This window comes from Phocoena phocoena, chromosome 7 (assembly GCF_963924675.1).
Source record: "Phocoena phocoena chromosome 7, mPhoPho1.1, whole genome shotgun sequence".
Classification (NCBI taxonomy): Eukaryota; Metazoa; Chordata; class Mammalia; order Artiodactyla; family Phocoenidae; genus Phocoena; species Phocoena phocoena.
In genome coordinates, this window is record NC_089225.1 from 29316055 (window position 1) to 29340342 (window position 24288).

Sequence of the window (24288 nt, forward strand, 5' to 3'; positions counted from 1 at the left end):
TTGGAGGGAAGGGGAGAGAAAGTCAGGAGAAATCACTCACATTCCCAGCTTTTAAAGAGTCTTAGCATATGGAATAAGCAATCTCTTATCCTATTTTCCTAATATAGAATTACAGAATCATAATAGGTAAAGGGGCCAGAGGAAAAGGAAAAAGAATTAGAAAATTTTACAAATATCTCTGAGTATGGGTAATGGCTAAAATGATGAAACTATTGATAGTTCTAGCCCTAAATTCCCAGCGAAATCAGTCAAAAAAAAAACAAAAAACAAAAAACCTATATGTTCATAAAACCTGGGGCTTATATACTCCTTGGCACTGTTTATAGGTAGAGACTTCCTCTGTAAAATAGATAAAAACTACATCTCATCTTCATGAGACTGCAAGAATGGGAGAAATAAAGATACGAAGCATAGTCAGATAACATAAATGCCTTCATTTTAAAACCAACATTCAAAGACAATCGACTACAGTCCATATGAACTCAAAAGAAAATTCATAGAATAAGTCTCCTTTGTTTACGTCATCTCAACTTCAATTTCATCTGCAGTTATCTCCTTTAAAGCAAATATTTCTAGGGCCCTTACATGATAGGAAGTCCTTTTTCTCAGGCCCATTTTTATTTGGTTATCTTTTTAGGTGCACTAAAGATTGAGTTTACAATAAGCTGAACAGACAGCGTACAAAAGGCTTTTAGAACTATACCATATGGTCCAGGGAAGGGAACAATCTGGACGATCCCCATTTCAATCTGCAAGCTTGTCCACCTCTATAACACATTATACTACTGTAATAAAATATTAAGATGGAAACGTAAAAGCAAAACTAGTCTATCTTTAGCATTACCAGGCAACCACACTTCCAAAAATTAACTGATAAACTTAATAAACATTTAATTTATATTCTGAAATTTTGGTATGCAACACCAGGCATACAAACCTAGGCCACTATTCACTAGAAACAATATTTCGGCAGGGATATGTGTGGGTATTCAACTTATGCTTCAGAAATTTGGAAGAAGAAAAAAAAACACAAAACACTTTTACGGGGGCATATTGGCAGGGGCTGATGTAACAGATGACACATTCTTGGAAATCAAATAAAAGCAATAGGGAAATACCCATTGTTGCCTGCTGAAGGCCTAATCACATGGACACAGCTGGAACCAATGTAGATCATTCATTAATAAAATTGTATTGTAGTAGCCACTTTTTGATGCATTTCAATTACTGCTGTAGCCAAATCTCTGAATTTCTTTGTTCCATGTTAGTAAGATTGTTTGAATGCGAAATATGAGAAGATTTAGAACTGGGGGAAAAAAAAAAAACCTGCTCTCATGCTAAAAATGAGACTAGCTCAAAAAGCTAAATGTCACTTTACCTTGCAATCTACTTACTCTATCAGCAGCTTAAAATATGCAGCGTAAACCTGAAAGGGGGACTTCATATGGTACTATGGATAAAAAGTGAGCAGTGTGAGATGCCACAGAAAACATATGAAATACTTGTGAAAGTATTCTACAGAATTATAAAATGTCGGGCAGGAGGAATTAAAATGTACCAAAAACTAAGGGGAGAATCAAACAACTGAATTAAAACATACTCTTTCATGTAATACTCTCTAATGACTTTTAACACTGAAGTATGTACTATACGCCTCAGGGAAGGTCACTCGTATTTTTGACCACATAAACTTAGAAATCACTATTTGTCATTATATGTTACCAATATTTGATATCAAACAGCACCTACCCAGGAGTTAGGTTTAAAATCTGTACTGATATTCAAATGAAATAAAATACTGGCTATAATTATAAACGTGTATGTAATATAATAAAGTCCTGGTTAAAATAATAAATTTGGTATTTATCCAATTTTGCTGGCATCTGTTAATAAATTTATTTTTCCATGTTTCTACAAATATAATGATTAAGTTTCTATATCATAATTTCTGCAAACTGCATAATATCAAACTATAAAGATGCAGCAGCCTTGATATGTGTCCTGAATTAAACAAAACTGTAGTATTTATTACTTACAAAAATGAAAAACTCAATAGCATTTATCAAAAACACTACTCAAACATTATAGGTCTTAAATATATTTCTACTATGCCTCTGTGTACAGTTAGAATAAACAAATAAATAGGACAATTCATGTTTCAATTCCTAAGTCATCGAAAGATATATTCCTACCACAAAAAAGATAAAGGGCTTAACTGCAAATAAAAATTACACCAATGGAGAAAATGTACTTAAAGTCAATAAACAGTATTCAATATACAATTAACATTCAACATATGTGAACATACAGAAGGAAAGAGTTTTTATCTGTATCATCTTTAACCTCCAATTCTAATATTAAAAAACCTTTGTAAAGCAATTATACTCCAATAAAGATGTTAAAAAAAAACAAAAAACAAAAAACAAAAAACCTTGACACAAAGGACTCAAGACAGTCATGCACTTAACTGGACCAAGAGGAAAAAACAATTTCACTGGCATTCCTTCTCAAAAACATCATCATTCTTAAGCTTAAAATGTTGACCTAAAGATTTAATTAATATAACTTAACAAGCACCTCACTCAGATTCATTTTAGCTGCTCTACAGAAAAAGCCACTTAAATACAAGTTTAAAAAAAAAAAAAACAGCATTGGAGGGACTCAAGAATCACAGCATTTAATACACATGCATTATACATACAAATCAATTTGAGTGTTTGTTTGTTTTGTTAAAGTAATGAGCCAATATGTTGCTGAACCTGTCTTGAGAATGAGAGAAAATAACAGGTGAGTTTATTTAATGCATACTTCTGATATACCTGTTTTACAAATCCTTTTAATTATTTTAAAGCATTTTTTAAATTAAAAATCTCTGGAAAAAAAAAGAACAACTGTTAGATTGCACAAGTTTGTCTTAATGTATCCGTAATAGATATATTTTCCAGCATATATGGCATACAAAAATGTTTCACATTAATCATTCTAACACAAACCACTGTTTACTTTCTTTTTGGTCACATTTGTTACACATTTACAAAAATACAGGAGTTTTTCCTCCCAAAGTAATTTTCTCATTGCTAGAAATCATTGACAATTTTAAAAATAAAAATCAGTCAAAATAATATCAATCTCCTCCTAAGAAAACAAATTCTGCCTATTTAATTATTTGTATCTTGATTGTAAAACACTAATTTTTAAAGTAGATCACATGAAAGTAAATCATTTGTTTTGCTTAATACAACAGAAAACACATTTACATTTTGAGGAACATTCTACGAAATTTCATAGAATGTTTGCTCATAGTGAAAATTTAGTCTCCTCTTCAAATCATCACTTAAAAATCATAGTGCTACATTTCCACATCCCTTGTAATAATAGGTCACTAATTACAATTTAGAAAACATTGGGAAACTTAAAAAATGCTTTTGTGTTTTACCTTGCATTTTGATTTCAAAGGAAAAAAATTTTAATGCACATCCTTGTATTTAATGGAAGCTCACTTGCTTATCTAGCTACACTTATCAGACATTCCAAAAATGAGTACTCAATCTATAAAAGATATGAACTGACTCTGAGTCTGACAAAAATAGAAAACAATAGCAAGCTTTTTGGTCTCAACAAAAGATAGCTTGGCAAAAATATCCATGTAATATAAGCAAATATTACTCAAGAGTTTCAATTCAAATAATAAGCTGTGAAGCAAGACAAGATTCCTACCAATCAAAAATACTATGTCAACATGACGAAAGTTAGCAATATTCAGAAGGGTTTTCTGAAAAGTATGGCAAAAATGCAACTGTTAAGGAAATCTCTAGGAGAGCTGGAAAAGGCAAATTTAGCACAAGCTTCTATAAGGAACAATGCCATTTAGTAAATGTGGAAGTTGTGAGGAGAATGATGTCTCTATTTAAGAACAAGTTTTTTTTTTCATGATGGTGTTTTACGTGAAGAAAGAGGAAGACGAGGGAAAAGAAATGGTATAAGTAGGAAAAACTAAGGCTGCTTGCTTTCCTTCAGTGAGGCTGGGAGGGTCGACCCTCTGCCTTATGAAAACCACTGCCAGAACCAAGCTACACAAAACATTTTGGCTGCCAGCCTAGAACAGTGCCAGGCTGTTTTTTATTTTTGCGCTAGGCTCCCTCAATTGAGACAGTGTGGGATTGTCACTTTGAGGCACATAGAGAACAAAGAATAATATAGTACAGAGGGAGGGAATTTATTTTGCCCCTTTAAAGTCAGGTTAGCATTTTGTTTTCTTTGACAGGTCTTGAAAAGACCCAAGAAACAAAAGTTATGCTGAAGAATGGATCAATTGCCTAAAGAAATTAGCGTGAGTACAATATTGTCGACAGTTTAAAAGCCATTTGAGATTAACATTTTTTAAAAATCAGACTTAAAAGGGGTCCAAGTCATATATTTACCTGTTTAAGAGGCCAGAGACCAAAAAGTACATGATACACCATCACTTAATCTTGTTTAAAATCTGAGAGTATGAAGGAAGGCCATAAAATCTCACCAAAAAAAGAACTAATATAAGTATTATAATTTTTAGGTCACTATTCAGAGGCAACTTTCTCAGCTGCTATTGTGAACTTGAGTTCTCCAAAATTAAATAATCTGATTAAAAGATTATAACATTAGAATCTGAATATTTTATGCCTTTTCAGGGAAAGAGGTGATAAACGATCGAAAATGTTTGAAGGATTAAACCACAAATCATCTATGAAGTTGCCACAGACACAAACAGGAAAACCGTCTCTTCTATCCTATTCAATTCTGTACTAGAAGCAAAGCTAACACAAATGAGAAAACCAAGTGTGTGCTGCTGCAAGCTTCAACTAAATCTACTACCTGAATCTGGAGACCAAAAACACCAATAAGCCATTAGCTCCCAGAGGTATGACCTTTTTCTCTCTAATGCACAAGATAAGTAGAGGTAGAGGTCCATTTTCTACAATCCAAATGAAAAGAAAGAATGAACTGTGACAAGCCCAGATCCCATGCTGGCATATTTTACACTAAGCTCAGCATCATCTAGAAGCAGTATGCTTCTCCCTGCCAATCGGGGGGGGGGAAAGAAGTTGTGAAAACTACTACAGCGTGGATGAATAGCACCAAAGGTCTACGAGTCCCTTCCTCCTGCACATCTCCACTGAATCAGCTGTTAAAAGAAGACCAACGGCTGTTACAGAAATAGCAAGAACTAAAGCACTTGCCTCAGATGTTACACATAGAGGCATGGAGCATTTACCACCTAAGCCTATCTAATTTCTGCCAAGATGATCCCCTGCCCAGTTTTGTTCATAGCCACAGATTCTGATAGCAAGTCACGATCAGTGATGGGAAAGGCAACAGGGGAGGGAGAACATGGGGAAGAAATCCAGAGAGAACAGCGGCCAAACTCCAAACAATATACACGCTTCTCTTACTTAAATTAGTGCCCATGCACAATACGTTGGGACAACAAAACCTGTGATAAAGGTTTCAGGTACGATGATTTGCTCTGGGTGGTAAGGGTAAGTCTGCCATATAATCAAAAAAAAAAAAAAAAAAACACATTTTTTTCCTCCTCACAGTTCTCCTTTTGCATTTCCTTTCTTTCCTCTAGGATATACTGCTGATGCTATTACCGCATGGGACACTGATAGTTGTAGGCAAGGCATTCATGTATTGCCAAAGTGGTCCAGAGAGTGATGTCTGGCTGGCTTTAATTCAGCAAGGAATATGAGGCAAAAGCAGGAAGCAAAAAGAATGAAAGGTATAGAAGAAGCCAGGGTATAGCCTGTGTTTTCTGTTTATTAATGATGCAGATGAAATGGGGGGAAATCTAGAAAAAGCAGCCAAGCCAAGTGAATTACAAAGAAAGATTAAAGGAGCTAAATGTGTATAACTTGGCTGACAACCAAAGAACAATATGAGAGCTGTCCACAACTCTCCAAAGTATATACAAAAAAGAAGAGCAGGGAATTTTTATCTACTATTGAAGTGTGAATATATGAAATAATAATGAGATAAAATAAAAATAAAGAAATCTGACTTCAAGTAGCCAAGGAAGTAATCTGGTAAAACTTAAAAAAGGATATGCTTCCTCCTCTTTAGAAATATTTATCATCTATTTAGAAATATTTATCATCTACTGACCCACACTGCAGTAAAGAGTAGATACTAGGAAATGACCACATAATGCCAGAGGACTTAATTCATGGAGAAATAAAAATGAAGTCCCATTTGCTTACCTGATGATCCAGATTTACTGATGTCTCTCTTTACATATGTCTGATCTGGCTAATGAAGAGATATCTGTGAAATCACAAAGGACATAGTTAGGTTGGTATCTTCAAATCAAGCCCAATCTGAATTCTGAATGCTGACCTGGACAAGAGTTTACTTAAATGATCTAGTAGTCTGATTCTTGGATATTCTAAGATGGGAAAAGAACCTCTAAGAACAGAAATACTTTGAGTCTTAACTAAGAGCTTTTTTCAGTCTTTCCAAGGATTTCCCAAATTAATGATGACTCAAAAAAATAATAATTCAGATTAGAAGTCCTTCACCTTGGTACATGGACAACCCTCAGGAGTCTATGCACTCCTGAATGATATATGAAAAATGTGTGGGTTTATGTAAATGTATATGTCTCTGGGGAGAAGGTCAATAATTTACGAGATTTGCACAGAGGTCTATAATCCAAAAAACTGTGAAGAACCTCTGCTGAGTATAGTCTAAAATCTCAAAGGCAGGTTGGAATGCATATAGATAATCAATCCAGGTTTGGAAAACAATGGGGGTGCACAGACACTTGCAGATCTGGGGTAAACATCTTAAGAACACTACGTTCTGGGAGAACATAACATCAAGTTTAAACTGTTACTTAACTTACACAGCCTTATGTTCTCTGCCTGCCATACACAGTGAAGAGAATGATGGGTGGATATTCTGACTCTCCTGTTCTGTATATATTAAAGTCAGAATCCTTAGGTATATCAATACTGACAGGGTCAGAACTAACAGAGCAACTCATCCAAAAAGAATCCTATATGACAAGCAAAAAGGAGCTATCAAAGCAGTAGGAAATGTGGCTCCCAAACAGTTTACATAGCACAAAATCACAGGATTAGCCAAACACATCTCCTAAAATAATTATTCAAAACAGTAATCAGAGTCAGAATAACCTACACCAGAATAAAAAACAGGTTGGAGAACCTTCCAGACACCAACTGTGAACAAGATGGGAAAGCATTCACAGCTAGAGAGAGGATCTGGAGCTGAGGTATCACCAAAACAACAACAATAAACAAACACTGAGAAGACATAAATCAAGGAAAGAGAAAAAAAAAAAAAAATCAAAATAACTCGAGATGGCTTATTTCACATAATGACTATAGAGTATATTCTCTCAAAGAAAATAGTGTATTTAGACATTCACCTCCTGAGCATCTCCCTGGCATTGCTCTGGTGCTGGGAATTCATCAGTGAACAAGACAAACAAAGCTTGCCCTGCTGGAGCTTAATTTTGGGGAGGAGAGGAAGGATGATGGGAGACAACTATATCAGCAACATCATTTCAATGTGTGATACATGAAGGAAAACAAATAAATAAGATGATGTGACCGAGACATGCAAGAACGGCCTGCATCTATCTAGTACATCACAGAGATGCTCACTCCAATCTTCAAAGTTAGTCAGGGTCTTAGAGAATTGAGATGGGGGAGGGACTGTAGGGACAGCTAGTCAGACCTCTTCATTTCAGACACAAAGAATCACAACCTCATTATTCCCGAACATCAAAATACACACACCTGGACTGAGTTAGGATTTTATGATACACGCTCTGTCTTTAGAAGAGAGGATTGAGAACAGGTACTGAACAGCATTCCTGAAAACCTGGCTAAAGATACTGAATACTTCATACCCTTAATATTTAATAAAGAACCACATTCTATCCAAATTCTTGGCAAGTTCCATTCAATTAGAAGAATTTTGTTTTTTGCTTCTACAGACAAATCTGATCAATTTCTGCTGTCAAAAAAAGGTTACCCAAGGTCATGTTCTTAGGCCTCAAACCTAGGCAATCTGGCTCCAGGATCCCAAACTCTCATCACTACTTTTTGCAGACTCTACAGAAGTAAAATTTAAAAGAACAAAACAGCCTTAGGTGGCTCCCAATATTCTTAAATTTATACACTCAACTAAGACCAGAAAAAGTCAAATTAAATAAAACCAAGTGTGATGAAAATTTAGAAGCAAAACTAGGTGAGCGGAGGAGAGGATAAGAATGAAATAATGAAAGAAGACACAAAAGAGTCATCTGCTCTTAGCCTAAAGCATCCAAATGAGAATTTCTCAGGAATAGGAAAGCATTACCATGTGGACATGAAAACTATATGGGCCTCAGAAATGGGGTATGCCCACTGAGGCCACAGAGGAAAGTCAGGCTTTGTTTCATAACCAGGGAAACTTCCAAAGACTTCCATGTAATTCTGCTTCACAAAGCTCTGTGTGTGTGTGTGTGTGTGTGTGTGTGTGCATGCGCGTATGTATGTGGTATGTTAGGGAGATGGATTGGTTCTTAAAAGAATTTCAATGTTTATAAAAAACTTACAGAAATAATTCCTATCTGAATAGGGCTATACAGCCTATATATTTAAATGCAGTTTCACACTTCTTAAAAAAACTTCCAAAATATAAAGCTCACAAGGTAAATATATAAATAAAAACATGCGAAAAAATAAATCTGTGTATTGATTATATATGTATACATATGTCTAGAAGGAGGCACAAAAAAACAATAACACTGGTTCATGTGTATAAAGAACGTGAGTGTTAGGGACTGAGGTATAGGAGGAGAGATTTCGTATCCCTCAAAATTATACTTTTTCAATTTGAACCAAGTAAACAGTGATAATTCAAAAGTTTTAAAAACAGGGAACTCTACTCAATACTCCGTAATGATCTATATGGGAAAATAATCTAAAATAGAGTGGATATATGTATATGTATAAGTGATTCACTGTGCTGTACAGCAGAAAGTAACACAACATTGTAAATCAACTATAATCCAATAACAAATTTTTAAAACAGACATAACAAAAGAAAATTTTAAGAATAGTCTTTAAGTTCAAAAATAAAAATAAAATAATATTGAAGACGAAAAGGGTATGGAAATCTATCTATTCATATATATATACATATATATATATATGCATAGAGGGGTCCTTGCTGGTAGAGCAGTTGGGACTTCAGCCTCAGTGAAAGACTCTAGCTTTCCACCTTCACACATCATCATCAACCCTGCCCTCCACACCTCACAGTCCACCACCAGAAATACACAACAAACATGCATACACAGAGGCCATTTCAATTGGTAGATAATGCTGTTCGAATATCCTATCTCTGAGAGCCTAATTGCTTAAAAACATCTAAAAAGACAGATGCACTTTTAAAAAAAGTAAAAAGAATTCTACAAGCTGTCAACATAGAAATATATTTCATATCCTTTTTAAATTAAAATAAAAAGTTGTTTAAGAAAAATAAATCGGTCAGAGATTCCAAAAGATCAGTGATGCAAAGTTTCCCCAAAGCTAGAAATCTATGACATTATTTGCTTAGCCTATAGTCTCCAACCTAAGAAAGCAACCCTGAGTCCTTTTCGTTTGAATGTGAGCATATTCTATGACATCTGTCATCTCACTGACCAAAAGTGATGCTGCAGACTTCACTGGGCAGCAGTGACCCATTCCTTCCTCCTTGGCCAAGAGAAAGTCTTCCACCCAAAGCTGTAAGGCTGTCAGGGATGTAGTAAGCCCTTTTCTTTAAACTTCTAACAGGTCAGAACTTTTCACAAAATCTACCCCCAAAAAAGGCTTATTCACATTAATTTGCTTTGTGTTGCCATCACTTATTGTCTTCATTTTTAATTTAGTGGTATTTTTAGCCAAATGAAATGAAATAACGGTCAGTTTTTCTCAATCTGTCTCAGCTCTACTCTTCATCTTCTGGGACCCAATTCATGTGATCCTTTAACAACTATTTATTTCACACCAAACTAGATATCTCCCTAAAGCTTACCAATCTAGCCTCCAGGCATATTTCTTAAATAAAAGCTGTAGATCTTTGTAAACGTAAAATTTGCATACTAAAGGAACAAATCAACTATCAAAAGACCTAGTACTATATAGCTGTTGCTCACCTCTAAGCAGAGTTTAAAATTCATTTCAATTTATTATTTTTTTAAAGAAACAGCTATTGACTTTTTCCCTTTGCAAAATACTGTGTTTAATGGCCTAGTTAAATTAGAGGTGATAGTGTGAAGCGAGTGTTTTAAATTGGTAAATTCTAAACCTTTTAATAAAAGCACATCAGTCAGAAGTTTTAATAAGACTCAGCAGGACAGAGAAGAATTAACAGTCTGTAGGTATCAAAAAGGGGTGATAGACAATGATAACCTTAATCATTTGCATAGGGATTTATAATTTCATTGCTTAAAGGTTAATGAAATTATGTGGTATTTTGCCTACTCTTTTTTTTTTGCTATTTTTTTAACATCTTTATTGGAGTATAACTGCTTTACAATGATGTGTTAGTTTCTGCTGTATAACAAAGTGAATCAGCTATACATAAACATATATCCCTATATCTCCTCCCTCTTGCATCTCCCTCCCACCCTTGCCTACTCTTATCCAGTAATGGATGCCTTGGTTCGTATACATTTATTGACTGAATCATGTAACAGAAGAAATGACTGAAATATTACCGATTAATCTGCTGCATTTTTTAAATATACTCCTGGGTGTCCAGCTATCATAATCTGTTCTAACCAATAACTGGGTACCCTAAAATAAAAACATAAGGTTTCCAACAGCATCTCTTCTGAGATGAGAAGAACAAACTCATAATTAGAACTCTAAAAGTACAGTAGGTTGCTAAAGTGATTTTTTAATTAGATACATTCCTTTATCTACTTTGTACTTCAAGTCAACTATTGCTAAATAGTTGCTTCTGCCAAATAGTAACATAAAATACAGATTGATGAGTATATTCAAGACACTGGAGGGTGAAACTGGATGGAGAAATTCAAACAATAGACACAAATAATGAGAAGAGTTGAAGTAATAAAAGAATTCTAGGCTGGAGCAATTGTTTTCAAGAATCACGGGACAAAAACAACACACTACAGTGGCCTTGCCTCACTGAGCACCCAAGAGGTTTGTTCAAGGCCAGTGCTTTGCTTGGTACCCAGTTCTAATGGAAAACTGCCAAGAGTCTAGCTTTAGGCAGAGTGGCGTTACCTACTCTGGCTGCACAATAGAATCACCTGGAGGGCTTTTTTTAAAAAAAAAAAAAAAAAGCTGATACTTAAACCACAGGATCAAAGATTTTGGTTTCATCAACAATTTTTAGAAGCTCCCAGGTGATTTCTTACACGTGCAGCTATGGTTGAGAAATACTGCTAGAGGGCACTGGGTCTCAAAGTGGGGTCCCTGGACCAGCAATGGGAGCAACAGCAGCAGCAGGTGGAAACTTACTGGAAATGCAAATACCCAGGCCCCATCCCAGACCTACTGAACTAGAAACTCCAGGGTGGGGTCAGGCAATCTGTATTCTGATGAGCCCTTCAGGAAATTCTGATGTACACTAATGTTTGAGAAACACTGCTTTAGAGTAAGAAGAATCTGGGCTTCAATCATCTCTCCAGAATTTACTGACTAAATGACCACTGGTCAGCTCTCTAAACCTCACTTTCCTCACCTGCAAAATAACAGAGTTAGCTATGGTTTGTAAACATGTATTACGTGCAGAGAATGTGCTAATAAGCACTTTACATACATTAATTAATTTAACACAACAAGCTTACCACGTAGATATTAATGTCATTTACACCCGTTGAACATTACAAAGCGAGGAGGCAGAACTGAAATTTGAACTCAAGTCTTTCAAATTCCAAAATCATTGCTCTCTCCCTATTCCACAAAATATGCTGGTCTGCCCTCCCTCCCTCTCTCCCTTCCTCCCTCTCTCCCTCCCTTCCTTCTTTCCTTCCTTCCTCCCCCTCCCTCCCTCCATCTTCTCTCCTTCTTTCCTTCACTCCTGTCTCTATTTGTCTGTCTTTCTCACTTTCTCTGGAAATTTATTTTCCTACTACAAATCTAGAGATTAACTAGCATGTACCAAGTGACTACTGCCATAGGCCAGAAAGAAAAGGATTAAAATTTAAAAAATTTTTAAGTCATAGTAATGACATTACTACATGTAGACACACATTTTGCAAAATATAGAAACACATATGATTTAATTCTAAAGTGGTAAGTCAAAAACAGAAGAAACTCAGGAGTTCATGAGACTGGAGCTCAGAGACCACGGCGTGGCGCCAGGAAGAAGTGCAGCTTATTCTGAAACAGGGTGAAAAGTCTGTCCAGAACAGCAGGAAAAACAAATTAGAGAGAAGTAGAAAGCAAAGCTAAGTAAGCTCAATGGGGCCAGATTAAGACTTAGAGTTAAGAAATAGTTCACGTTAGTAAATATATAAAACCTTTTTTCACACGACATTTTTGACGCACTGATAGTAAAAAGGTAAAGTCAAATCACAGATACTTATTCTAGAAAAAAATCAACCTAGGATTATACTGGAAAAAAATATACAGAAAAAAAGTCATTTCTATTACAGAAAGTGTTCCATATGATCCACCCTTTATTATAGTGTTTGCATGGGCTATTCATATGCATTGCACAGTATTTTCAATCATTCACTAATCCAACCAACACTGATTGCATTGAGTTAGGCATCAAGGATAAAACAATAAATAAGTTACTGACCCAGGGCACACGGAGCATTTATGTAAGAAACAGACTGCAAATGTTTTATGCAACATGTACACGAAGTTATTAGGAATTCCAAAGGCCACTAAAGACAGACCAATTCTTAGGAATGACTTCCGTGAAATTCCTGAAAGTCAATGAGGTATAAACTAGCCAAAACGTTCTACGTATAACATGCAAAAGTACTTTGTTTATGATAGCTAGCATCACGGTCATCAGCTTACAAGTGGAGCATCCCAAGTCCCATCCACATTGAGGCTGACTATGGCTAAAAAAGGCAGGCACGTGTAAAATCTAGAGGTAAGCTTTTTAACACATCATTCATTTCACTTTTCCTGAGGAACTAATGAAGAAACTACACTCAGAAACCCACTGGAAGAGTCTACCTATGTATTAATGAAGGAAAACGTGAGGCACAATGGGCTGACCGAATTCACTAGCATCTCTGCCAATGATAGTCCAGGGCTGTATAACACCTTCTTTAGTTCTACTCTGACAACTCCACGACACACATTTGTCTCTAAGAACCAGTTTAGGAAGCATGTATATCCACCATACTATGCTTAAATGATGAGGTGCTAGAGTTATTTTGTCTCAGAATAAATCTGAACCAAATTTGCTATGATATTAGAAATTATAGCATTTTTCAAACTAAATATATTTAAGGATCATCAGCAATGGATCTTTAGTGAAACCATTTATTAACAACTTACACAAATATAATAATCAAAGAACTGAATCCCAAAGTTAAAAACTACCCAGTAAACCACTAGTTTTTATCCCACACAGTATCGAGTATATATATAGTGTTAAAATTAAAACAATGGTATAAAAAGACTTTCCAAGTACTCTGAGTAATAAATTTCTTTGGCCCCAAAATAACCAATTCATATTTACTACTGTATTTTACTAAAATTCAATCACCTATCATCTCATTCTTTAGTAATATAAACTGTATATGACAAAGTGGTAGGATTAAAAGGTTGGTATATGAGAACAGTTCAATTTTGATAAAAGTGGTTGGTATAAAATCATCTTTTAAAATATTCAGGCGATGCCATCCAGATATCCACCTGTACTTGGATCTATAAGCCTTAAAGAACTTGCTTAGATTTACTGAAGCTATACCTGCTGTCGAGAAACAAAAAATTGTGAAGGTTGATCAAACACAACTTTGCCTCTAGGATCATGTTAATGTTTTCCACTAACACCATGCTAAAAGTTAACAGTCAATGTAATCCAAAGGTTTCTCTTTACTTCTATATTTAACTCATCACAGGTTTGATCAAGCATGCAAATCCCTCTGGGCTCAGGGTTCCCATCAAAATGTCTTATAGGAACATTAAAAATTGAATGGGCATAAACAACTCCAACAGTGCGGAGCTCATGACAGCATCCCTGTGATCCTTGTGTTTCATGTGCAACAACACTGGGGAAGTTTGCAAGGGAATCTGAGCAACTAATTACTAGCTTTTGCTTGAGGGCAGGTGTTCCGATCTCTACAGGTGTCTACTAGCTTTTGCTTGAGGGCAGGTGTTTCGATCTCTACAGGTGTCTAGGCCGCAGGGCTCTACCTACTTCATTGCCTCCTGAAGACGTTCACTATAACGACTTGCTGAAGCCCTGCAAAACATCTGATAGAATGCTAAACTGTTGGGTGTTCAGGAAGAAACATGTTGTGACTGCTTCTTAAAGATACCGTTAAGGAGAAATAGCAGTTGGAGAGGCTTTACATGGTTTTTGAAAGTATAAGACAGTTAAAAAGTAAATATAAAATTATATCTATCAATCACACACATTAAATGAGGATACCAATGTTGTCTCAATAAGTACAGAAAGTTTTTCAAAGAAAATACTGTTATTTTTTAAACAGGATATAAGAAAGAAAAATCTAGCTAAATAATAATCTTATGGTAGCCCTTTTTTTTTTCATTCGTGCCAGTGCTGGGTATGCAATTTTGGAAGGATCAAAAAAGATGAGAAGTTATCCACTAAAAGAAATTAGCAAACAAAATAGTCATCTGCTGATTGGAGAGGCATATATACCATTCACATGTGATGCCACTTACAGTATTAACATTCCTTAAGGTCTTTCCCATAATACTTCAAAAGAAATAACGCTTAATAATGAAAAGACACACAAACCAGAGAAAAACACCTCCTGCTCTGCTACTTGCTACATGTGTAATCTTGGGCAAGAAACTTAACCTTTCTGAGCTTCAATTTCCTCATGTAATAATAGATAAGACCCACCTCATCAGGAGGTGTTTTTAAATAACAGAATGTCCCTTAACTATTCGAGCCAGAGCTTGACATACAGTAAGTGCTTAATAAATTGTAATTAGCATCATGAAAATTTCTAAATACATTAGTCTGTTGTTCTTAGCAGAGCACTAGCCAATAAAAAGCATCTTCGAAAGTAAAGATTCATCAGTGGTATGCTATTCAAAAATTCGTTATACGGTGCATCTTTTTAAATAAAAATATTTGGCCTTGCTTTTAAGCAGTCAATCAATAAGCAAATACACAACATTTAACTAATTCTTTTTTTTTAACTTTTTTTTTAAGTAATTTATTTTTGGCTGTGTTGGGTCTTCGTTACTGCACACAGGCTTTCTCTAGTTGCAGAGAGCGGGGGCTACTCTTCGTTGCAGTGCGCGGGCTTCTCATTGCGGTGGGCTTCTCTTGTTGCAGAACACGGGCTCTAGGTGCTCGGTAGTGGGCTCTAGGTACTCGGTAGTTGTGGTGCACAGGCTTAGTTGCTCCGCGGCAAGTGGGATCTCCCCAGACCGGGCTCGAACCCATGCCCCCTTCAGGGGCAGGTGGATTCTTTACCCCTGCGCCACCAGGGAAGTCCCATTTTTTTAAATATTTATTTTATTTATTTATTTGGTTGCGCCAGGTCTTAGTTGCGGCACACAGGCTTCTTAGTTGCAGCATGCGAACTCTTAGTTGCAGCATGCATGTGGGATCTACTTCCCTGACCTGAGATTGAACCCAGGCTCCCTGCATTGTGAGCTCGGAGTCTTAACCACTGTGCCACCAGGAAAGTCCTTAACTAATTTTTCAGTATCTGAATAATCATTCATCTTGGTGAAAATTCATTATTTTTAATATTGAAATTTTGTGGAGAAACTAGTCATGTTTTATAAGAATAAAGGAACATTCTAATAATATTTCAAATTTCATCTACTAAAGAATCTTTTTGATAATACTAAGGTTAACATTCTTAGACAATGAATCTGCTAGAATAAGGAAATGGCCATAAATGATAATATATTTTTACCAATTATTTTCATCCAAAATTCTATTCCAAAAACACTATTTAGTGTTTTTCTTTAACCAAATGTAAGTAAGATGATATTTCAGATCACAATTAATATTAATCAACTGTGTAACCAAAACATCACGTTTTTTTAATTTTAATAAAATCAAGAGTTAAAATTGTTTCAGACTAGTCTCAAAGGAAACAAAAAGAGAAAAAAGGTTTAAAGCAAAATGTGTACAAAATACATAAAAATAATATAGTATTTCCAAAATTAAGAATGAGACCCCTGGGAATGATCAGAATATAATTGTTGGAAATAATATCCCTCCCACTCTCAGTAGCCTATTACATCAGAGACTTATTTCTTCAAATCTGGACAATGGAATAACCTTCTGTTCTCTCTTCCTTTAAATCCATCTTCCTCCTGTCCATCAGCCAGTTTTCAATGGCATCCCAACCACCAAAAATGTTAAGAACAGACTTGCTGTGCTTTCCTTAACTCAGACCTAATTAATTGTCACACGCTTACACAAAGATATATTCTAATGGGGAAGACAGGCACATAGATACTTAAAACAAGTGTGTGTGTGTGTGTGTGTGTGTGTGCGTGCATGCTCACATGTGAGTGTACATGCATGCGTGTGCATGCACAAAGTATTACGAGAGGATAAACCAGAGGTCAATTCATTTTGCCGACCATAAGTCAAGGAAGAATTCATACAACTGATGGTAGCTGGGTGAAAGAGTACCTACAAAACAGATTCAAAGCTTTAGGCCTTGGGCATCCATTATCAAGTCTCAATCTATCCTATTCCAACTGCTTCCCACACTCTCCTCACGTGGACCTAGATGTCCTCATTCTCTAAACATAGTGGACACTTTGCTGTCACCTGGCCTCTGCCAGTCCCTCTGCCTTATACAGTAGTTAAATGACTATGCAGTTGTTTAAAATGATGTTGCAGAAAAACACTTAATGACATGGAGAAATGTTCATATTATAAAATGAAAAATGACAGGTGAAAATATAGCTAAAGGTAATCCATAGGTAATGGATTGCTTATGAAAACATTAATGGTAATTTAATTTTTTTTTCTTTTTTTCTCAATGCTTCTCTGGTTTTCCAAATTTTCTAAAGTAAATAGTAACTTTGTAAATGGGGGTAAAAATACAAATTTTAATGCAACTCATCACTCTATTTATAAATAGTATCACTTCATGAAGCCTTCCCTGACATCCAAGCCAGAATTATTTTTTCCCTCCCCACTGTACCATTAGATGCCACTATTAGAACACTGGTGCAATCTGCTTTGTGACAGGTAATAGTTTATGTCTCTTCCCCTATTTGATTTAACCTGCTGAAGAGAGGACTATGTGTAAGCCATCACAGTATAGGCTAAATGGAATATGCCTGGGCTTCTGAAGACAATCCCCCAAAATGAGGAAATTTTAAAAGTAGCCTGTGCATTACTTTAAAAAAAAAAAAAAAGAGTATTGACTGACTGGTTTTGAGAAGGATAATCACTATTAAGTTCTCAAGTTGGTTGCTCTTATCTCTTGCCGTTTAGTCCCATCCCACACATACTGTCTCTCTGAAACTGACTACTGAAACATTTTTTCTTTGGTCTGAAGGCTTCAGTGAAGCAGTGTTTAAACGGAGATCTTCAAGATTTCTTAACAGATACACATTTATCATTTCAAAATGCCAGTTACTTAAGGATTTGGTTAGTAGAACATCAGTTATGCAAAGTGTTACTGTATTAAATAAGTTTAGAATTATTTGTCTTTATGTGAGTACAAGATTTCCAAATTAACTAGAAATGTAAATACGTTTGGTGGAGCAAAGATGAAAAATCTTTTCATAATGTTTGGCTTTTATTTAGAACTAGTTTCAAAATGACTAATAAATGAAGCAGCATAAATTCTAGAAACAGAACGTTTCTGGGCAAAACCAGAAAACTCCAGCCATTCTAATATGCAAAGGATTCTTAACTCTTTCCTATAAAAAGAGGTAAACGTTTCAGTACATCTGATAAAAAGTCAGGAAAGGATTCTAATATTTCACCTTGGTGGGGCTATTTTCTCCAAGAGATCAACTGCTACTTTTCAGCATGCTTTAGAATAGACTACATATGAGTAATAGGTGTCACAAAGAACAGAATGTTATGAAGTAAAGAGCTATTTTATCCACCCTAACTCTCCTATCCCCAGAGGTTCGAGCAGTAGGGCATAAGGACAAGGCAAATGGCCTTTTACACAGCAAGGTTAAACTGTCGATTGAATGACAACTGTATGGAATAAAGAAGGTATTAAATTCTAATAACAACAACAGGATCTGTAGATTTTTATTTCTTGTATTGTTTATCAACTTTTATAAATAAGCAAATGAGGAGATAACAGTGTAACTACTAAAGGATAATTTGCTCTACAAAATAACATGTCATGAGTTGGTTTTATATATTAAGCTACATGAAATACAGATTTAAGTTATTACAGAGAGAAGACAAGGTAGAAAAACTTGAAACCCAAAATAAGAGGAATAATACCAACTGAACTTCATTTGAGCATCTCAAAAATTTTAATATAATAAAACATATTGTTCATTTTATAAAAAATCAATTTGCCATCAATTTTTCAAGAACATATCTTCTGCATTTAGCAAAACACACTCCTAAGAATTCTAGAAAATGCAAACCAATCTACAATACAGAAAGCAGATCAGCAATTGACTGGACACTGAGATTGGAGGTAGGAGGGGTTTGACTTCAAGGGGGCACAAGGGAACTTTCTGGGGTCATACAAACATTCCAAATCATAATTGTGGTCATAGTTACACAACTGTGTACTTTTGTCAAAACTCACCACATTGCCCACTTAAAATGGGTACCGTTTACTGTAAGTAAACTGTACCTGAATAAAATTGATATAAAAAAATACATTCTTAGCAGTTGATCATGGCTGACAATCATCCCAATAACCTAATGACTTCTTTGTAAATTCATTGTGTTTCTGACACACAAGGCTAAAGACACCATGAGTAAAAATTAGCTGTGTGATATCACTAGTTTACAGTCACCAGTCACAGTAACGTACTACTGAGCTTAATGCACTGCCACCCACACATATTACTTTATATTACCGGTTAGTTTTTTTTTCTCCTGAATAGGTCTCCAGGCAAAAAAATGTGCCATGTATTTATCAGCATCCTACAAGCTCTAGCTCAATTTGTTTCACAAACTAAAGGGTTTACACATTGATTTACACCATGAAATACTTCAGACAAGTAATGTCATTTCTTCCTAATGCTAAAAAAGCAACAGCTTTCAAAAAAATATAAGAACAGCTATATTGATTTCTCATGCTGGACAGTGTTATTTTAGAAGATTAATCCAGACTTTTTAATAATCACAAACTATTATTTCATATTTGAAAAAGTAAATTCTTTAATAGGTATTAAAGAGCCAACAGAACTTATAAAACAAGCTACTGAATAAGAGTATAGTTTCTTTAAAGTAAAAATATTACAATTTTATTTCTTTCCATTATGACAGTGTTTCTACTGTAAATTTTACTTAAATGATTACCAATAATGTATCTATTTTTAAAAATAACATATCTCACACTTAATACAAGAAATTGTTTTAGATAACTTGTTTCACAAATCTTAACAAAAAACACTTAAAGTTTACTAATTATTATTTTAAAAATTAATTACACAGTAATCAAGCCAGTGTGGTACCAGTGAAAGAACAGACAAATAGATCAAAGGAACAGAAAAGAGAGCCCAGAAATAGACCAACACAAATATAATCAACTGATCTTTGACAAAGGAACAAAGGCAATTCAATGAAGGACAGTTTTTTCTACAGATGGTGATGGAACAACTGGACATCTACAGGTAAAAATTTGAATCTAGATATAGACATTATACCCTTCACAAAAAAATAACTCAAAATGGATCACAGGCCTAAATGTAAAATGCAAAACTATAATACACCTAGAAGATAATACATGAGAAAATGCAGATGACCCTGGTTTGGCCATGACTTTTTAGACACAACACCAAAGGCACAATTGGGGGCGGCTGGGGGGAAGGAAGCTGGTAAGTTGGATTTCATTAAAATTAAAAACTTCCTCTCTGCAAAAGACATGTCAAGAAAATAAGACATGGAAAAAAAAAAGAGAAAGAAAATAAGACAACCCACAGACTGGGCAAAAATATTTGCAAAAGATATACCTAATAAAGGACTCATCCAAAATACACCAAAAATTTAAAAATAAATAAATAAATAAACTCTTAAAACTCAACAATAAACAACCCAATTTTTTAAAATTTATTTTTATTGAAGTATAGTTGAATTACAATCTTGTATTCATTACTACTGTACAGCAAAGTGGCTCAGTTATACATGTATATATATTCTTTTTCATATCTTTTCCATTATGGTTTATCACAGGATATTGAAATATAGTTCCCTGTACTATACAGTAGGACCATGTTGTTTATCCATTCTATATATAACAGTTTGCATCTGCTAATCCCAAACTCCCACTCCTACCCTCTCCCACACCCCTCCCTCTTGGCAACCACCAGTCTATTCTCTGTCCCTGATTTTGTTTCTGTTTCACAGATAGGTTCATTTGTGTCATATTTTAGATTCCACATATAAGTGATATCATATGGTATTGAAAAAACCCAATTTTAGAATGAGCAAAAGATCTGAACAGACACCTCATCAAAGATGATATACAGATGGCAAATAAGCATATGAAAATGCTCAACATCACATGTCATCAGGAAATAGTAAATTAATACACACCTATTAGAACAGCTAAAATCCAAAACATTAACAACACCTGAAATACTGAAGAGTAGGTGGAGCAACAGGAACTCTCCTTCATTTGTAGTGAGACCACAAAATGGTTCAGCCTCTTTTGGAAGACAGTTTGACAGTTTCTCACAAAATTAAAACTAAACATATTCTTACCATACAATCCAGCAATCATGCTCCTTGGTACCTACACCCACACAGAAACCTGCACACAAATGTTTACAGCAGCTTTATTCAGAATTGCCAAAACTTGGAAACAGCCAAGCTATCCTTCAAAAGGTGACTGGATAAACGGTACACCCAGACAGTGGAATATTATTCAGCACTAAAAAGAAATGAGCTATCAAGCCATGAAAACACATGGAATAGTCTTAAATGCATGTTGCTAAGTGAAAGAAGCCAATTTGAAGAGGCTACATACTGCCTGATTCCAACTATAAGATATTCTGGAAAAGGCAAAACTATTGAGACAGTAAAAACATCAGTGGTTTGCCAGGGGATTTACAGGAAAGAGGGAGGGAAGGATGATTAGGTGAACCACAGGGGATTTTTAGGGCAGTGAAGCTATTCTGTATGATATTACAAGGGTGAATACATGTTTCATTATACATTTGTCAAAACCTTTAGAATGTCTAACACAAAAAGAGCAAACTTTAATTTAAACTAAAGACTTTTGTTGATAATGATGGATCAATGTTTGTTCATGGATTGTAACAAATGTACCACTCTGGTGGGGATTTGATGGTGGGGGAGGTTAGGGAGGGGAGACCCTCTGTACCTTCCACTCAATTTTTCTAAACCTAAAACTGCTCTAAACATTAAAGACATTATTTTTAAATTAATTACATAAGAAATTATTTTAAAGTTAATCACCTGAGAAAGTGCTTTCCTTTTTAAAATCCAGATCTTGTGTGTGCAGTTTAACACGGAAATGCAATGCAGTGGCTCTCCTGCTCATAAACCAAAAGGATCCACCTTTTCTTTACAACATATCAGGTCATTTAAAAAGTATCTTTCTCCAAGAGAAGTTCATGGTTTGTGGTTTTATGAGAAATTCAACAAGCTTCCCATATTCAGGAGCAGTTCTTACCGTCAAAATCTTAAGTTTTACGATGACAGCTTCCCTTTTACAATGATGGTTTCAAAAGATTATGTTCCCAATGCCAATAAAGAAACGTATGCACCAAACAGCTAACATGTACCAGTATGTGTCAACACAAGGGTTTTACCATACTACATACAATTGATTTCTTCACTCAATCTCTTGACATTTATTGCTTTTCTCTCCCAATGTATGAAAAAATTAATGCTTAAGGGCCTCCCGATCCAAAATATAATAATAATTAAGAATTAACAGTATAAAAGTACCACATTAAATATAAAGCAATTTTAATTAAGACATCTAATTTTACAAACAAAAATTAAAATGTAATATAAAGATCTTTTACCACTGGCTTCTTAATATTTTCACAAAGAAACCACCCAACAATGTTGACCATGATATTTTTAAGTCTAGTAAGAGCTGGATCATTTAGGAAACAATCAAAATTTGGGGGAGGGGGAGTTAAACAACAATAAAGTCAACAAAAAGGTTTTAAGTCTGAGGAATGGTATAGTCTTAAACTCTTCATAGATATGTGAACTGAAGAAAAAGAGAAGGCAGGAGTTATAAGTATACAAAAAGCTATCATCCAGACAAGGTGATTAGCAGCAAAATATGTGAAATTACCACAAGATGATTTTAGATTAAGACATTAAAACCATCTTGATATCAGATTTTTATTAAAGCTAAAATTAGCATTCAAAGGATTCGAATCAACATTTTTTTTAGAAACTACATATTATATGTGAAGCACTATGACAGATGCCTGCCTCCAATGGACTTACAGTCTCAATGTAAAGACACAATGGAGACAAGAGAAATCAATATTAGTCAGAAGGGATAAGTGCTCAGTTGAGAGAAGCATGGGAAAGAAAAATTATGGTTGAGTGAGACATCTTTACGTCTTTTTTTTTTTTTTTTTTTTTTTTTATGGTACGCAGGCCTCTCACTGTTGTGGCCTCTCCCGTTGCGGAGCACAGGCTCCGGACGCGCAGGTTCAGCGGCCATGGCTCACGGGCCCAGCCGCTCCGCAGCATGTGGGATCTTCCCGGACCGGAGCACGAACCTGTGTCCCCTGCATTGGCAGGCAGACTCTCAACCACTGCGCCACCAGGGAAGCCCTTTAAGTCTTAATAATTTGGGAGAATGAGTTTCCATTAAATGAGGCAGTAAGCAGAACATTTTGCAAGGAAGATAAACAATTTCATTTTGAATGGGAATTTTGAGGTATTATTAGTATTTAGTAAGCATCTGGAGCTCAGGAGGAGTCAATGCCAAACTGCTAATCCAAAAATCATTAGACTATGAGATGATAGATGATAACTAAACTGATTGTGGTAATCATTTCATAATATATGTAAGTCAAGTCATTATGCTGTACACCTTTAACTTCTACAGTGTTTTTTTCAGATCTCAATAAAGCTGAAAGAAAACCAAAAAAAATAATAAAAATTAAACTAGAGGTGAAGATTAATGACACAGGAGTAGACAAAGTCACTCAGGAAGAGAAAACTAATGTAGAAAAAAAATGGACTGAAAATGGGTCTTTGGAAAACCTCCTGATTTAAGGGGTAAGTAGCTACGGGCAGGGGGAGAGGAAGGGTAACAAAAGGGAGGATGAGAAGGAGTGACAGCGAGCACACCAGTGAGCCAGCAGAGACAGTTAAAAAAAAATTAAAAATGACAGTAGGAAGATACTGTTACCCTAGTCTCTACTCCAGAAACAAACCCCCAAAAAAAAAGAACAAAAAATAATGAATACCTCAACTTCAATGAAACAAAGACACAGCCACAACCACAAACCACAAACTATTTAAAAAAAGAAAGAAAGAAAGAAAAATGTGATACCTGGAATCAAATGAGGAGTCATGCTGACCACACCCCCTCAGATCTCAGGCAGGATAAAGACTTCCCTAAAGTTGGAACAGTTCTAAACCCCATTCAAGGAAACCCTGATTAGGGCAATGATGTTTAAGCATCAACCTAGGAGAAAATAAAAGAGGTTTCTCCAGAAAATCATGGTCTATACCACAGAAGGACAGAGGAAACATCAACATGTTTTTATTGTCAATGTCTAGCTTCCAAGCTCAGAGATAGTGCCAAATGGGAGGAAAGAAACAGGAAGGAGTTATCACCAAACCACTCCTATGACTCACAGGAACTCAAAGCACTGCAAACTGAGGTGAGACATGTCCCCAGATCAAAGGAACCATCTTGGTTCCTTTGGATGAAGAAGTGTTTAAGTTAAAAAAGTCCATATGGAAGTGCAAACT

The 24288-nt window shown here is 35.3% G+C and overlaps 1 protein-coding gene across 1 annotated transcript in view; it reads right to left on the reverse strand.

The window, feature by feature from the left end:
* Window positions 1-24288, reverse strand: part of GTDC1 (glycosyltransferase like domain containing 1) — a 385793-nt gene that overhangs the window by 299053 nt on the left and 62452 nt on the right. Inside the window, exons 2-3 of the mRNA XM_065880389.1 lie at window positions 6237-6300; window positions 4422-4511 (exon numbers count right to left, since the gene is read on the reverse strand). The gene's annotated coding sequence lies outside the window, so the exon portion shown is untranslated. The remainder of the gene's footprint in view (window positions 1-4421; window positions 4512-6236; window positions 6301-24288) is intronic.